This window comes from Leiobunum rupestre, chromosome 5 (assembly GCF_980474605.1).
Source record: "Leiobunum rupestre chromosome 5, qqLeiRupe1.1.hap1, whole genome shotgun sequence".
NCBI lineage: Eukaryota > Metazoa > Arthropoda > Arachnida > Opiliones > Sclerosomatidae > Leiobunum > Leiobunum rupestre.
Genome location: NC_143388.1, coordinates 41,983,857 through 41,993,843, shown reverse-complemented (window position 1 = coordinate 41,993,843; position 9,987 = coordinate 41,983,857). Strand labels below are relative to the sequence as shown.

Genomic DNA, 9,987 nt, shown 5'->3' with positions numbered 1-9,987 from the left:
TCCTAATGCACCGTGTATCCCGTAGCACGAATTAACAAAAGTTCAGATGAGGGGAATTAGCTCAGTGGTAAAGTGTTCGCTTCGCATGCGAAATGTCCCGGGTTAATCCCCGGAGTCTCCATCCTTTTCATTAATTTCCTAATGCACCGTGTATCCCGTATCACGAATTAACCAAAGTTCAGACGTGGGGACTTAGCTCAGTGGTAGAGTGTTCTTTTCGGAATCGAAATGTCCCGATTTCAATCCCCATAATTTTAGTCCTTCTCATTGGTTTTTTAGAGCATGGTTTTTTCCCGAATCACGAACCGACAAATGTCAACCTCACGCGGGAACTTTTGCTCAGTGGTAGAATTTTCGCTTGGCATGCGAAATGTCCCGGGTTCAATCCCCGGAGTCTCCATCCTTTTCATTAATTTCCTAATGCACCGTATATCCCGTATCACGAATTAACAAAAGTTCAGACGTGGGGACTAAGCTCAGTGGTAAAGTGTTCGCTTCGCATGCGAAATGTCCCGGGTTCAATCCCCGGAGTCTCCATCCTTTTCATTAATTTCCTAATGCACCGTGTATCCCGTATCACGAATTAACCAAAGTTCAGACGTGGGGACTTAGCTCAGTGGTAGAGTGTTATCTTCGCATGCGAAATGGCCCGGGTTCAATCCCCGGAGTCTCCATCCTTTTCATTAATTTCCTAATGCACCGTGTATCCCGTATCACGAATTAACAAAAGTTCAGACGTGGGGACTTAGCTCAGTGGTAAAGTGTTCGTTTCGCATGCGAAATGTCCCGGGTTCAATCCCCGGAGTCTTTATCCTTTTCATTAATTTCCTAATGCACCGTGTATCCCGTTTCACGAATTAACTTAAGTCCAGACGTGGGGACTTAGCTCAGTGGTAGAGTGTTCGCTTCGCATGCGAAATGTCCCGGGTTCAATCCCCGGAGTCTCCATCCTTTTCATTAATTTCCTAATGCACCGTGTATCCCGTATCACGAATTAACAAAAGTTCAGACGTGGGGACTTAGCTCAGTGGTAGAGTGTTCGCTTCGCATGCGAAATGTCCCGAGTTCAATCCCCGGAGTCTCCATCCTTTTCATTAATTTCCTAATGCACCGTGTATCCCGTAGCACGAATTAACAAAAGTTCAGACGTGGGGAATTAGCTCAGTGGTAAAGTGTTCGCTTCGCATGCGAAATGTCCCGAGTTCAATCCCCGGAGTCTCCATCCTTTTCATTAATTTCCTAATGCACCGTGTATCCCGTAGCACGAATTAACAAAAGTTCAGACGAGGGGAATTAGCTCAGTGGTAAAGTGTTCGCTTCGCATGCGAAATGTCCCGGGTTAATCCCCGGAGTCTCCATCCTTTTCATTAATTTCCTAATGCACCGTGTATCCCGTATCACGAATTAACAAAAGCTCAGACGTGGGGACTTAGCTCAGTGGTAGAGTGTTCGCTTCGCATGCGACATGTCCCGGGTTCAATCCCCGGAGTCTCCATCCTTTTCATTAATTTCCTAATGCACCGTGTATCCCGTATCACGAATTAACAATAGTTCAGACGTGGGGACTTAGCTAAGTGGAAAAGTGTTCGCTTCGCATGCGAAATGTCCCGGGTTCAATCCCCGGAGTCTCCATCCTTTTCATTAATTTCTTAATGCACCGTATATCCCGTATCACGAATTAACAAAAGTTCAGACGTGGGGACTAAGCTCAGTGGTAAAGTGTTCGCTTCGCATGCGAAATGTCCCGGGTTCAATCCCCGGAGTCTCCATCCTTTTCATTAATTTCCTAATGCACCGTGTATCCCGTATCACGAATTAACCAAATTTCAGACGTGGGGACTTAGCTCAGTGGTAGAGTGTTATCTTCGCATGCGAAATGGCCCGGGTTCAATCCCCGGAGTCTCCATCCTTTTCATTAATTTCCTAATGCACCGTGTATCCCGTATCACGAATTAACAAAAGTTCAGACGTGGGGACTTAGCTCAGTGGTAGAGTGTTCGCTTCGCATGCGACATGTCCCGGGTTCAATCCCCGGAGTCTCCATCCTTTTCATTAATTTCCTAATGCACCGTGTATCCCGTATCACGAATTAACAATAGTTCAGACGTGGGGACTTAGCTAAGTGGAAAAGTGTTCGTTTCGCATGCGAAATGTCCCGGGTTCAATCCCCGGAGTCTCCATCCTTTTCATTAATTTCTTAATGCACCGTATATCCCGTATCACGAATTAACAAAAGTTCAGACGTGGGGACTAAGCTCAGTGGTAAAGTGTTCGCTTCGCATGCGAAATGTCCCGGGTTCAATCCCCGGAGTCTCCATCCTTTTCATTAATTTCCTAATGCACCGTGTATCCCGTATCACGAATTAACCAAATTTCAGACGTGGGGACTTAGCTCAGTGGTAGAGTGTTATCTTCGCATGCGAAATGGCCCGGGTTCAATCCCCGGAGTCTCCATCCTTTTCATTAATTTCCTAATGCACCGTGTATCCCGTATCACGAATTAACAAAAGTTCAGACGTGGGGACTTAGCTCAGTGGTAAAGTGTTCGCTTCGCATGCGAAATGTCCCGGGTTCAATCCCCGGAGTCTTTATCCTTTTCATTAATTTCCTAATGCACCGTGTATCCCGTTTCACGAATTAACTTAAGTCCAGACGTGGTGACTTAGCTCAGTGGTAGAGTGTTCGCTTCGCATGCGAAATGTACCGGGTTCAATCCCCGGAGTCTCCATCCTTTTCATTAATTTCCTAATGCACCGTGTATCCCGTATCACGAATTAACAAAAGTTCAGACGTGGGGACTTAGCTCAGTGGTAGAGTGTTCGCTTCGCATGCGAAATGTCCCGAGTTCAATCCCCGGAGTCTCCATCCTTTTCATTAATTTCCTAATGCACCGTGTATCCCGTAGCACGAATTAACAAAAGTTCAGACGTGGGGAATTAGCTCAGTGGTAAAGTGTTCGCTTCGCATGCGAAATGTCCCGAGTTCAATCCCCGGAGTCTCCATCCTTTTCATTAATTTCCTAATGCACCGTGTATCCCGTAGCACGAATTAACAAAAGTTCAGACGAGGGGAATTAGCTCAGTGGTAAAGTGTTCGCTTCGCATGCGAAATGTCCCGGGTTAATCCCCGAAGTCTCCATCCTTTTCATTAATTTCCTAATGCACCGTGTATCCCGTATCACGAATTAACCAAAGTTCAGAAGTGGGGACTTAGCTCAGTGGTAGAGTGTTCTTTTCGGAATCGAAATGTCCCGATTTCAATCCCCATAGTTTTAGTCCTTCTCATTGGTTTTTTAGAGCATGGTTTTTTCCCGAATCACGAACCGACAAATGTCAACCTCACGCGGGAACTTTTGCTCAGTGGTAGAATTTTCGCTTGGCATGCGAAATGTCCCGGGTTCAATCCCCGGAGTCTCCATCCTTTTCATTAATTTCCTAATGCACCGTATATCCCGTATCACGAATTAACAAAAGTTTAGACGTGGGGACTAAGCTCAGTGGTAAAGTGTTCGCTTCGCATGCGAAATGTCCCGGGTTCAATCCCCGGAGTCTCCATCCTTTTCATTAATTTCCTAATGCACCGTGTATCCCGTATCACGAATTAACCAAAGTTCAGACGTGGGGACTTAGCTCAGTGGTAGAGTGTTATCTTCGCATGCGAAATGGCCCGGGTTCAATCCCCGGAGTCTCCATCCTTTTCATTAATTTCCTAATGCACCGTGTATCCCGTATCACGAATTAACAAAAGTTCAGACGTGGGGACTTAGCTCAGTGGTAAAGTGTTCGCTTCGCATTCGAAATGTCCCGGGTTCAATTTCCGGAGTCTTTATCCTTTTCATTAATTTCCTAATGCACCGTGTATCCCGTTTCACGAATTAACTTAAGTCCAGACGTGGGGACTTAGCTCAGTGGTAGAGTGTTCGCTTCGCATGCGAAATGTCCCGGGTTCAATCCCCGGAGTCTCCATCCTTTTCATTAATTTCCTAATGCACCGTGTATCCCGTATCACGAATTAACAAAAGTTCAGACGTGGGGACTTAGCTCAGTGGTAGAGTGTTCGCTTCGCATGCGAAATGTCCCGAGTTCAATCCCCGGAGTCTCCATCCTTTTCATTAATTTCCTAATGCACCGTGTATCCCGTATCACGAATTAACAAAAGTTCAGACGTGGGGACTTAGCTCAGTGGTAAAGTGTTCGCTTCGCATGCGAAATGTCACGGGTTCAATCCCCGGAGTCTTTATCCTTTTCATTAATTTCCTAATGCACCGTGTGTCCCGTATCACGAATTAACAAAAGTCCAGACGTGGGGACTTAGCTCAGTGGTAGAGTGTTCGCTTCGCATGCGAAATGTCCCGGGTTCAATCCCCGGAGTCTCCATCCTTTTCATTAATTTCCTAATGCACCGTGTATCCCGTATCACGAATTAACAAAAGTTCAGACGTGGGGACTTAGCTCAGTGGTAGAGTGTTCGCTTCGCATGCGAAATGTCCCGGGTTCAATCCCCGGAGTCTCCATCCTTTTCATTAATTTCCTAATGCACCGTGTATCCCGTATCACAAATTAACGAAAGTTCAGACGTGGGGACTTAGCTCAGTGGTAGAGTGTTCGCTTCGCATGCGAAATGTCCCGGGTTCAATCCCCGGAGTCTCCATCCTTTTCATTAATTTCCTAATGCACCGTGTATCCCGTATCACGAATCAACAAAAGTTCAGACGTGGGGACTTAGCTCAGTGGTAGAGTGTTCGCTTCGCATGGGAAATGTCCCGTGTTCAATCCCCGGAGTCTCCATCCTTTTCATTAATTTCCTAATGCACCGTGTATCCCGTAGCACGAATTAACAAAAGTTCAGACGTGGGGACTTAGCTCAATGGTAAAGTGTTCGCTTCGCATGCGAAATGTCCCGGGTTCAATCCCCGGAGTCTCCATCCTTTTCATTAATTTCCTAATGCACCGTGTATCCCGTATCACGAATTAACAAAAATTCAGACGTGGGGACTAAGCTCAGTGGTAGAGTGTTCGCTTCGCATGCGAAATGTCCAGGGTTCAATCCCCGGAGTCTCCATCCTTTTCATTAATTTCCTAATGCACCGTGTATCCCGTATCACGAATTAACAAAAGTTTAGACGTGCGGACTTAGCTCAGTGGTAGAGTGTTCGCTTCGCATGCGAAATGTCCCGGGTTCAATCCCCGGAGTCTCCATCCTTTTCATTAATTTCCTAATGCACCGTGTATCCCGTATCACGAATTAACCAAAGTTCAGACGTGGGGACTTAGCTCAGTGGTAGAGTGTTCGCTTCGCATGCGAAATGTCCCGGGTTCAATCCCCGGAGTCTCCATCCTTTTCATTAATTTCCTAATGCACCGTTTATCCCGTATCACGAATTAACAAAAGTTCAGACGTGGGGACTTAGCTCAGTGGTAGAGTGTTCGCTTCGCATGCGAAATGTCCCGGGTTCAATCCCCGGAGTCTCCATCCTTTTCATTAATTTCCTAATGCACCGTGTATCCCGTATCACGAATCAACAAAAGTTCAGACGTGGGGACTTAGCTCAGTGGTAGAGTGTTCGCTTCGCATGCGAAATGTCCCGGGTTCAATCCCCGGAGTCTCCATCCTTTTCATTAATTTCCTAATGCACCGTGTATCCCGTAGCACGAAATAACAAAAGTTCAGACGTGGGGACTTAGCTCAGTGGTAAAGTGTTCGCTTCGCATGCGAAATGTCCCGGGTTCAATCCCCGGAGTCTCCATCCTTTTCATTAATTTCCTAATGCACCGTGTATCCCGTATCACGAATTAACAAAAGTTCAGACGTGGGGACTAAGCTCAGTGGTAGAGTGTTCGCTCCGCGTGCGAAATGTCCAGGGTTCAATCCCCGGAGTCTCCATCCTTTTCATTAATTTCCTAATGCACCGTGTATCCCGTATCACGAATTAACAAAAGTTTAGACGTGCGGACTTAGCTCAGTGGTAGAGTGTTCGCTTCGCATGCGAAATGTCCCGGGTTCAATCCCCGGAGTCTCCATCCTTTTCATTAATTTCCTAATGCACCGTGTATCCCGTATCACGAATTAACCAAAATTCAGACGTGGGGACTTAGCTCAGTGGTAGAGTGTTCGCTTCGCATGCGAAATGTCCAGGGTTCAATCCCCGGAGTCTCCATCCTTTTCATTAATTTCCTAATGCACCGTGTATCCCGTATCACGAATTAACAAAAGTTTAGACGTGCGGACTTAGCTCAGTGGTAGAGTGTTCGCTTCGCATGCGAAATGTCCCGGGTTCAATCCCCGGAGTCTCCATCCTTTTCATTAATTTCCTAATGCACCGTGTATCCCGTATCACAAATTAACGAAAGTTCAGACGTGGGGACTTAGCTCAGTGGTAGAGTGTTCGCTTCGCATGCGAAATGTCCCGGGTTCAATCCCCGGAGTCTCCATCCTTTTCATTAATTTCCTAATGCACCGTGTATCCCGTATCACGAATCAACAAAAGTTCAGACGTGGGGACTTAGCTCAGTGGTAGAGTGTTCGCTTCGCATGGGAAATGTCCCGTGTTCAATCCCCGGAGTCTCCATCCTTTTCATTAATTTCCTAATGCACCGTGTATCCCGTAGCACGAATTAACAAAAGTTCAGACGTGGGGACTTAGCTCAATGGTAAAGTGTTCGCTTCGCATGCGAAATGTCCCGGGTTCAATCCCCGGAGTCTCCATCCTTTTCATTAATTTCCTAATGCACCGTGTATCCCGTATCACGAATTAACAAAAATTCAGACGTGGGGACTAAGCTCAGTGGTAGAGTGTTCGCTTCGCATGCGAAATGTCCAGGGTTCAATCCCCGGAGTCTCCATCCTTTTCATTAATTTCCTAATGCACCGTGTATCCCGTATCACGAATTAACAAAAGTTTAGACGTGCGGACTTAGCTCAGTGGTAGAGTGTTCGCTTCGCATGCGAAATGTCCCGGGTTCAATCCCCGGAGTCTCCATCCTTTTCATTAATTTCCTAATGCACCGTGTATCCCGTATCACGAATTAACCAAAGTTCAGACGTGGGGACTTAGCTCAGTGGTAGAGTGTTCGCTTCGCATGCGAAATGTCCCGGGTTCAATCCCCGGAGTCTCCATCCTTTTCATTAATTTCCTAATGCACCGTTTATCCCGTATCACGAATTAACAAAAGTTCAGACGTGGGGACTTAGCTCAGTGGTAGAGTGTTCGCTTCGCATGCGAAATGTCCCGGGTTCAATCCCCGGAGTCTCCATCCTTTTCATTAATTTCCTAATGCACCGTGTATCCCGTATCACGAATCAACAAAAGTTCAGACGTGGGGACTTAGCTCAGTGGTAGAGTGTTCGCTTCGCATGCGAAATGTCCCGGGTTCAATCCCCGGAGTCTCCATCCTTTTCATTAATTTCCTAATGCACCGTGTATCCCGTAGCACGAAATAACAAAAGTTCAGACGTGGGGACTTAGCTCAGTGGTAAAGTGTTCGCTTCGCATGCGAAATGTCCCGGGTTCAATCCCCGGAGTCTCCATCCTTTTCATTAATTTCCTAATGCACCGTGTATCCCGTATCACGAATTAACAAAAGTTCAGACGTGGGGACTAAGCTCAGTGGTAGAGTGTTCGCTCCGCGTGCGAAATGTCCAGGGTTCAATCCCCGGAGTCTCCATCCTTTTCATTAATTTCCTAATGCACCGTGTATCCCGTATCACGAATTAACAAAAGTTTAGACGTGCGGACTTAGCTCAGTGGTAGAGTGTTCGCTTCGCATGCGAAATGTCCCGGGTTCAATCCCCGGAGTCTCCATCCTTTTCATTAATTTCCTAATGCACCGTGTATCCCGTATCACGAATTAACCAAAATTCAGACGTGGGGACTTAGCTCAGTGGTAGAGTGTTCGCTTCGCATGCGAAATGTCCAGGGTTCAATCCCCGGAGTCTCCATCCTTTTCATTAATTTCCTAATGCACCGTGTATCCCGTATCACGAATTAACAAAAGTTTAGACGTGCGGACTTAGCTCAGTGGTAGAGTGTTCGCTTCGCATGCGAAATGTCCCGGGTTCAATCCCCGGAGTCTCCATCCTTTTCATTAATTTCCTAATGCACCGTGTATCCCGTATCACGAATTAACCAAAGTTCAGACGTGGGGACTTAGCTCAGTGGTAGAGTGTTCGCTTCGCATGCGAAATGTCCCGGGTTCAATCCCCGGAGTCTCCATCCTTTTCATTAATTTCCTAATGCACCGTGTATCCCGTATCACGAATTAACAAAAGTTCAGACGTGGGGACTTAGCTCAGTGGTAGAGTGTTCGCTTCGCATGCGAAATGTCCCGGGTTCAATCCCCGGAGTCTCCATCCTTTTCATTAATTTCCTAATGCACCGTGTATCCCGTATCACGAATCAACAAAAGTTCAGACGTGGGGACTTAGCTCAGTGGTAGAGTGTTCGCTTCGCATGCGAAATGTCCCGGGTTCAATCCCCGGAGTCTCCATCCTTTTCATTAATTTCCTAATGCACCGTGTATCCCGTAGCACGAAATAACAAAAGTTCAGACGTGGGGACTTAGCTCAGTGGTAAAGTGTTCGCTTCGCATGCGAAATGTCCCGGGTTCAATCCCCGGAGTCTCCATCCTTTTCATTAATTTCCTAATGCACCGTGTATCCCGTATCACGAATTAACAAAAGTTCAGACGTGGGGACTAAGCTCAGTGGTAGAGTGTTCGCTCCGCGTGCGAAATGTCCAGGGTTCAATCCCCGGAGTCTCCATCCTTTTCATTAATTTCCTAATGCACCGTGTATCCCGTATCACGAATTAACAAAAGTTTAGACGTGCGGACTTAGCTCAGTGGTAGAGTGTTCGCTTCGCATGCGAAATGTCCCGGGTTCAATCCCCGGAGTCTCCATCCTTTTCATTAATTTCCTAATGCACCGTGTATCCCGTATCACGAATTAACCAAAATTCAGACGTGGGGACTTAGCTCAGTGGTAAAGTGTTCGCTCCGCGTGCGAAATGTCCCGGGTTCAATCCCCGGAGTCTCCATCCTTTTCATTAATTTCCTAATGCACCGTATATCCCGTATCACGAATTAACAAAAGTTCAGACGTGGGGACTAAGCTCAGTGGTAAAGTGTTCGCTTCGCATGCGAAATGTCCCGGGTTCAATCCCCGGAGTCTCCATCCTTTTCATTAATTTCCTAATGCACCGTGTATCCCGTATCACGAATTAACCAAAGTTCAGACGTGGGGACTTAGCTCAGTGGTAGAGTGTTATCTTCGCATGCGAAATGGCCCGGGTTCATTCCCCGGAGTCTCCATCCTTTTCATTAATTTCCTAATGCACCGTGTATCCCGTATCACGAATTAACAAAAGTTCAGACGTGGGGACTTAGCTCAGTGGTAAAGTGTTCGCTTCGCATGCGAAATGTCCCGGGTTCAATCCCCGGAGTCTTTATCCTTTTCATTAATTTCCTTATGCACCGTGTATCCCGTTTCACGAATTAACTTAAGTCCAGACGTGGGGACTTAGCTCAGTGGTAGAGTGTTCGCTTCGCATGCGAAATGTACCGGGTTCAATCCCCGGAGTCTCCATCCTTTTCATTAATTTCCTAATGCACCGTGTATCCCGTATCACGAATTAACAAAAGTTCAGACGTGGGGACTTAGCTCAGTGGTAGAGTGTTCGCTTCGCATGCGAAATGTCCCGAGTTCAATCCCCGGAGTCTCCATCCTTTTCATTAATTTCCTAATGCACCGTGTATCCCGCAGCACGAATTAACAAAAGTTCAGACGTGGGGAATTAGCTCAGTGGTAAAGTGTTCGCTTCGCATGCGAAATGTCCCGAGTTCAATCCCCGGAGTCTCCATCCTTTTCATTAATTTCCTAATGCACCGTGTATCCCGTAGCACGAATTAACAAAAGTTCAGATGAGGGGAATTAGCTCAGTGGTAAAGTGTTCGCTTCGCATGCGAAATGTCCCGGGTTAATCCCCGGAGT

The 9,987-nt window shown here is 46.7% G+C and overlaps 63 non-coding genes across 63 annotated transcripts; all 63 read left to right on the top strand.

The window, feature by feature from the left end:
• Window positions 1-465: 465 nt before the first annotated feature.
• Window positions 466-537, top strand: TRNAA-CGC (transfer RNA alanine (anticodon CGC)). Its single transcript has one exon. It is a non-coding gene; the product is annotated as a tRNA-Ala (tRNA).
• Window positions 538-602: 65 nt separating this feature from the next.
• TRNAA-CGC (transfer RNA alanine (anticodon CGC)) lies at window positions 603-674 on the top strand. The gene has a single exon. It is a non-coding gene; the product is annotated as a tRNA-Ala (tRNA).
• A 65-nt stretch (window positions 675-739) lies between these two features.
• On the top strand, window positions 740-811 carry TRNAA-CGC (transfer RNA alanine (anticodon CGC)). The gene has a single exon. It is a non-coding gene; the product is annotated as a tRNA-Ala (tRNA).
• Window positions 812-876: 65 nt separating this feature from the next.
• TRNAA-CGC (transfer RNA alanine (anticodon CGC)) lies at window positions 877-948 on the top strand. Its single transcript has one exon. It is a non-coding gene; the product is annotated as a tRNA-Ala (tRNA).
• Window positions 949-1,013: 65 nt separating this feature from the next.
• On the top strand, window positions 1,014-1,085 carry TRNAA-CGC (transfer RNA alanine (anticodon CGC)). The gene has a single exon. It is a non-coding gene; the product is annotated as a tRNA-Ala (tRNA).
• Window positions 1,086-1,150: 65 nt separating this feature from the next.
• TRNAA-CGC (transfer RNA alanine (anticodon CGC)) lies at window positions 1,151-1,222 on the top strand. The gene has a single exon. It is a non-coding gene; the product is annotated as a tRNA-Ala (tRNA).
• A 201-nt stretch (window positions 1,223-1,423) lies between these two features.
• Window positions 1,424-1,495, top strand: TRNAA-CGC (transfer RNA alanine (anticodon CGC)). The gene has a single exon. It is a non-coding gene; the product is annotated as a tRNA-Ala (tRNA).
• A 65-nt stretch (window positions 1,496-1,560) lies between these two features.
• On the top strand, window positions 1,561-1,632 carry TRNAA-CGC (transfer RNA alanine (anticodon CGC)). Its single transcript has one exon. It is a non-coding gene; the product is annotated as a tRNA-Ala (tRNA).
• Window positions 1,633-1,697: 65 nt separating this feature from the next.
• Window positions 1,698-1,769, top strand: TRNAA-CGC (transfer RNA alanine (anticodon CGC)). The gene has a single exon. It is a non-coding gene; the product is annotated as a tRNA-Ala (tRNA).
• Window positions 1,770-1,834: 65 nt separating this feature from the next.
• TRNAA-CGC (transfer RNA alanine (anticodon CGC)) lies at window positions 1,835-1,906 on the top strand. The gene has a single exon. It is a non-coding gene; the product is annotated as a tRNA-Ala (tRNA).
• Window positions 1,907-1,971: 65 nt separating this feature from the next.
• TRNAA-CGC (transfer RNA alanine (anticodon CGC)) lies at window positions 1,972-2,043 on the top strand. Its single transcript has one exon. It is a non-coding gene; the product is annotated as a tRNA-Ala (tRNA).
• A 65-nt stretch (window positions 2,044-2,108) lies between these two features.
• TRNAA-CGC (transfer RNA alanine (anticodon CGC)) lies at window positions 2,109-2,180 on the top strand. Its single transcript has one exon. It is a non-coding gene; the product is annotated as a tRNA-Ala (tRNA).
• A 65-nt stretch (window positions 2,181-2,245) lies between these two features.
• TRNAA-CGC (transfer RNA alanine (anticodon CGC)) lies at window positions 2,246-2,317 on the top strand. The gene has a single exon. It is a non-coding gene; the product is annotated as a tRNA-Ala (tRNA).
• A 65-nt stretch (window positions 2,318-2,382) lies between these two features.
• On the top strand, window positions 2,383-2,454 carry TRNAA-CGC (transfer RNA alanine (anticodon CGC)). Its single transcript has one exon. It is a non-coding gene; the product is annotated as a tRNA-Ala (tRNA).
• A 65-nt stretch (window positions 2,455-2,519) lies between these two features.
• Window positions 2,520-2,591, top strand: TRNAA-CGC (transfer RNA alanine (anticodon CGC)). Its single transcript has one exon. It is a non-coding gene; the product is annotated as a tRNA-Ala (tRNA).
• A 65-nt stretch (window positions 2,592-2,656) lies between these two features.
• TRNAA-CGC (transfer RNA alanine (anticodon CGC)) lies at window positions 2,657-2,728 on the top strand. Its single transcript has one exon. It is a non-coding gene; the product is annotated as a tRNA-Ala (tRNA).
• Window positions 2,729-2,793: 65 nt separating this feature from the next.
• On the top strand, window positions 2,794-2,865 carry TRNAA-CGC (transfer RNA alanine (anticodon CGC)). Its single transcript has one exon. It is a non-coding gene; the product is annotated as a tRNA-Ala (tRNA).
• A 65-nt stretch (window positions 2,866-2,930) lies between these two features.
• On the top strand, window positions 2,931-3,002 carry TRNAA-CGC (transfer RNA alanine (anticodon CGC)). The gene has a single exon. It is a non-coding gene; the product is annotated as a tRNA-Ala (tRNA).
• A 480-nt stretch (window positions 3,003-3,482) lies between these two features.
• Window positions 3,483-3,554, top strand: TRNAA-CGC (transfer RNA alanine (anticodon CGC)). The gene has a single exon. It is a non-coding gene; the product is annotated as a tRNA-Ala (tRNA).
• Window positions 3,555-3,619: 65 nt separating this feature from the next.
• Window positions 3,620-3,691, top strand: TRNAA-CGC (transfer RNA alanine (anticodon CGC)). Its single transcript has one exon. It is a non-coding gene; the product is annotated as a tRNA-Ala (tRNA).
• Window positions 3,692-3,893: 202 nt separating this feature from the next.
• On the top strand, window positions 3,894-3,965 carry TRNAA-CGC (transfer RNA alanine (anticodon CGC)). The gene has a single exon. It is a non-coding gene; the product is annotated as a tRNA-Ala (tRNA).
• Window positions 3,966-4,030: 65 nt separating this feature from the next.
• TRNAA-CGC (transfer RNA alanine (anticodon CGC)) lies at window positions 4,031-4,102 on the top strand. The gene has a single exon. It is a non-coding gene; the product is annotated as a tRNA-Ala (tRNA).
• Window positions 4,103-4,167: 65 nt separating this feature from the next.
• Window positions 4,168-4,239, top strand: TRNAA-CGC (transfer RNA alanine (anticodon CGC)). Its single transcript has one exon. It is a non-coding gene; the product is annotated as a tRNA-Ala (tRNA).
• A 65-nt stretch (window positions 4,240-4,304) lies between these two features.
• On the top strand, window positions 4,305-4,376 carry TRNAA-CGC (transfer RNA alanine (anticodon CGC)). Its single transcript has one exon. It is a non-coding gene; the product is annotated as a tRNA-Ala (tRNA).
• A 65-nt stretch (window positions 4,377-4,441) lies between these two features.
• Window positions 4,442-4,513, top strand: TRNAA-CGC (transfer RNA alanine (anticodon CGC)). Its single transcript has one exon. It is a non-coding gene; the product is annotated as a tRNA-Ala (tRNA).
• A 65-nt stretch (window positions 4,514-4,578) lies between these two features.
• TRNAA-CGC (transfer RNA alanine (anticodon CGC)) lies at window positions 4,579-4,650 on the top strand. The gene has a single exon. It is a non-coding gene; the product is annotated as a tRNA-Ala (tRNA).
• A 65-nt stretch (window positions 4,651-4,715) lies between these two features.
• On the top strand, window positions 4,716-4,787 carry TRNAA-CGC (transfer RNA alanine (anticodon CGC)). The gene has a single exon. It is a non-coding gene; the product is annotated as a tRNA-Ala (tRNA).
• A 65-nt stretch (window positions 4,788-4,852) lies between these two features.
• Window positions 4,853-4,924, top strand: TRNAA-CGC (transfer RNA alanine (anticodon CGC)). Its single transcript has one exon. It is a non-coding gene; the product is annotated as a tRNA-Ala (tRNA).
• Window positions 4,925-4,989: 65 nt separating this feature from the next.
• TRNAA-CGC (transfer RNA alanine (anticodon CGC)) lies at window positions 4,990-5,061 on the top strand. The gene has a single exon. It is a non-coding gene; the product is annotated as a tRNA-Ala (tRNA).
• A 65-nt stretch (window positions 5,062-5,126) lies between these two features.
• On the top strand, window positions 5,127-5,198 carry TRNAA-CGC (transfer RNA alanine (anticodon CGC)). Its single transcript has one exon. It is a non-coding gene; the product is annotated as a tRNA-Ala (tRNA).
• A 65-nt stretch (window positions 5,199-5,263) lies between these two features.
• Window positions 5,264-5,335, top strand: TRNAA-CGC (transfer RNA alanine (anticodon CGC)). The gene has a single exon. It is a non-coding gene; the product is annotated as a tRNA-Ala (tRNA).
• Window positions 5,336-5,400: 65 nt separating this feature from the next.
• TRNAA-CGC (transfer RNA alanine (anticodon CGC)) lies at window positions 5,401-5,472 on the top strand. The gene has a single exon. It is a non-coding gene; the product is annotated as a tRNA-Ala (tRNA).
• A 65-nt stretch (window positions 5,473-5,537) lies between these two features.
• On the top strand, window positions 5,538-5,609 carry TRNAA-CGC (transfer RNA alanine (anticodon CGC)). Its single transcript has one exon. It is a non-coding gene; the product is annotated as a tRNA-Ala (tRNA).
• Window positions 5,610-5,674: 65 nt separating this feature from the next.
• On the top strand, window positions 5,675-5,746 carry TRNAA-CGC (transfer RNA alanine (anticodon CGC)). The gene has a single exon. It is a non-coding gene; the product is annotated as a tRNA-Ala (tRNA).
• Window positions 5,747-5,811: 65 nt separating this feature from the next.
• Window positions 5,812-5,883, top strand: TRNAA-CGC (transfer RNA alanine (anticodon CGC)). The gene has a single exon. It is a non-coding gene; the product is annotated as a tRNA-Ala (tRNA).
• Window positions 5,884-5,948: 65 nt separating this feature from the next.
• On the top strand, window positions 5,949-6,020 carry TRNAA-CGC (transfer RNA alanine (anticodon CGC)). The gene has a single exon. It is a non-coding gene; the product is annotated as a tRNA-Ala (tRNA).
• Window positions 6,021-6,085: 65 nt separating this feature from the next.
• On the top strand, window positions 6,086-6,157 carry TRNAA-CGC (transfer RNA alanine (anticodon CGC)). Its single transcript has one exon. It is a non-coding gene; the product is annotated as a tRNA-Ala (tRNA).
• Window positions 6,158-6,222: 65 nt separating this feature from the next.
• Window positions 6,223-6,294, top strand: TRNAA-CGC (transfer RNA alanine (anticodon CGC)). Its single transcript has one exon. It is a non-coding gene; the product is annotated as a tRNA-Ala (tRNA).
• A 65-nt stretch (window positions 6,295-6,359) lies between these two features.
• TRNAA-CGC (transfer RNA alanine (anticodon CGC)) lies at window positions 6,360-6,431 on the top strand. Its single transcript has one exon. It is a non-coding gene; the product is annotated as a tRNA-Ala (tRNA).
• Window positions 6,432-6,496: 65 nt separating this feature from the next.
• On the top strand, window positions 6,497-6,568 carry TRNAA-CGC (transfer RNA alanine (anticodon CGC)). The gene has a single exon. It is a non-coding gene; the product is annotated as a tRNA-Ala (tRNA).
• Window positions 6,569-6,633: 65 nt separating this feature from the next.
• Window positions 6,634-6,705, top strand: TRNAA-CGC (transfer RNA alanine (anticodon CGC)). Its single transcript has one exon. It is a non-coding gene; the product is annotated as a tRNA-Ala (tRNA).
• A 65-nt stretch (window positions 6,706-6,770) lies between these two features.
• TRNAA-CGC (transfer RNA alanine (anticodon CGC)) lies at window positions 6,771-6,842 on the top strand. The gene has a single exon. It is a non-coding gene; the product is annotated as a tRNA-Ala (tRNA).
• Window positions 6,843-6,907: 65 nt separating this feature from the next.
• Window positions 6,908-6,979, top strand: TRNAA-CGC (transfer RNA alanine (anticodon CGC)). Its single transcript has one exon. It is a non-coding gene; the product is annotated as a tRNA-Ala (tRNA).
• A 65-nt stretch (window positions 6,980-7,044) lies between these two features.
• On the top strand, window positions 7,045-7,116 carry TRNAA-CGC (transfer RNA alanine (anticodon CGC)). Its single transcript has one exon. It is a non-coding gene; the product is annotated as a tRNA-Ala (tRNA).
• A 65-nt stretch (window positions 7,117-7,181) lies between these two features.
• On the top strand, window positions 7,182-7,253 carry TRNAA-CGC (transfer RNA alanine (anticodon CGC)). Its single transcript has one exon. It is a non-coding gene; the product is annotated as a tRNA-Ala (tRNA).
• A 65-nt stretch (window positions 7,254-7,318) lies between these two features.
• On the top strand, window positions 7,319-7,390 carry TRNAA-CGC (transfer RNA alanine (anticodon CGC)). The gene has a single exon. It is a non-coding gene; the product is annotated as a tRNA-Ala (tRNA).
• Window positions 7,391-7,455: 65 nt separating this feature from the next.
• TRNAA-CGC (transfer RNA alanine (anticodon CGC)) lies at window positions 7,456-7,527 on the top strand. Its single transcript has one exon. It is a non-coding gene; the product is annotated as a tRNA-Ala (tRNA).
• A 65-nt stretch (window positions 7,528-7,592) lies between these two features.
• Window positions 7,593-7,664, top strand: TRNAA-CGC (transfer RNA alanine (anticodon CGC)). The gene has a single exon. It is a non-coding gene; the product is annotated as a tRNA-Ala (tRNA).
• Window positions 7,665-7,729: 65 nt separating this feature from the next.
• Window positions 7,730-7,801, top strand: TRNAA-CGC (transfer RNA alanine (anticodon CGC)). The gene has a single exon. It is a non-coding gene; the product is annotated as a tRNA-Ala (tRNA).
• Window positions 7,802-7,866: 65 nt separating this feature from the next.
• Window positions 7,867-7,938, top strand: TRNAA-CGC (transfer RNA alanine (anticodon CGC)). The gene has a single exon. It is a non-coding gene; the product is annotated as a tRNA-Ala (tRNA).
• Window positions 7,939-8,003: 65 nt separating this feature from the next.
• On the top strand, window positions 8,004-8,075 carry TRNAA-CGC (transfer RNA alanine (anticodon CGC)). The gene has a single exon. It is a non-coding gene; the product is annotated as a tRNA-Ala (tRNA).
• Window positions 8,076-8,140: 65 nt separating this feature from the next.
• Window positions 8,141-8,212, top strand: TRNAA-CGC (transfer RNA alanine (anticodon CGC)). Its single transcript has one exon. It is a non-coding gene; the product is annotated as a tRNA-Ala (tRNA).
• Window positions 8,213-8,277: 65 nt separating this feature from the next.
• Window positions 8,278-8,349, top strand: TRNAA-CGC (transfer RNA alanine (anticodon CGC)). The gene has a single exon. It is a non-coding gene; the product is annotated as a tRNA-Ala (tRNA).
• A 65-nt stretch (window positions 8,350-8,414) lies between these two features.
• TRNAA-CGC (transfer RNA alanine (anticodon CGC)) lies at window positions 8,415-8,486 on the top strand. The gene has a single exon. It is a non-coding gene; the product is annotated as a tRNA-Ala (tRNA).
• A 65-nt stretch (window positions 8,487-8,551) lies between these two features.
• On the top strand, window positions 8,552-8,623 carry TRNAA-CGC (transfer RNA alanine (anticodon CGC)). Its single transcript has one exon. It is a non-coding gene; the product is annotated as a tRNA-Ala (tRNA).
• A 65-nt stretch (window positions 8,624-8,688) lies between these two features.
• TRNAA-CGC (transfer RNA alanine (anticodon CGC)) lies at window positions 8,689-8,760 on the top strand. The gene has a single exon. It is a non-coding gene; the product is annotated as a tRNA-Ala (tRNA).
• Window positions 8,761-8,825: 65 nt separating this feature from the next.
• Window positions 8,826-8,897, top strand: TRNAA-CGC (transfer RNA alanine (anticodon CGC)). The gene has a single exon. It is a non-coding gene; the product is annotated as a tRNA-Ala (tRNA).
• A 65-nt stretch (window positions 8,898-8,962) lies between these two features.
• TRNAA-CGC (transfer RNA alanine (anticodon CGC)) lies at window positions 8,963-9,034 on the top strand. Its single transcript has one exon. It is a non-coding gene; the product is annotated as a tRNA-Ala (tRNA).
• Window positions 9,035-9,099: 65 nt separating this feature from the next.
• TRNAA-CGC (transfer RNA alanine (anticodon CGC)) lies at window positions 9,100-9,171 on the top strand. Its single transcript has one exon. It is a non-coding gene; the product is annotated as a tRNA-Ala (tRNA).
• Window positions 9,172-9,373: 202 nt separating this feature from the next.
• Window positions 9,374-9,445, top strand: TRNAA-CGC (transfer RNA alanine (anticodon CGC)). The gene has a single exon. It is a non-coding gene; the product is annotated as a tRNA-Ala (tRNA).
• Window positions 9,446-9,510: 65 nt separating this feature from the next.
• Window positions 9,511-9,582, top strand: TRNAA-CGC (transfer RNA alanine (anticodon CGC)). The gene has a single exon. It is a non-coding gene; the product is annotated as a tRNA-Ala (tRNA).
• A 65-nt stretch (window positions 9,583-9,647) lies between these two features.
• TRNAA-CGC (transfer RNA alanine (anticodon CGC)) lies at window positions 9,648-9,719 on the top strand. The gene has a single exon. It is a non-coding gene; the product is annotated as a tRNA-Ala (tRNA).
• A 65-nt stretch (window positions 9,720-9,784) lies between these two features.
• On the top strand, window positions 9,785-9,856 carry TRNAA-CGC (transfer RNA alanine (anticodon CGC)). The gene has a single exon. It is a non-coding gene; the product is annotated as a tRNA-Ala (tRNA).
• Window positions 9,857-9,987: the final 131 nt, after the last annotated feature.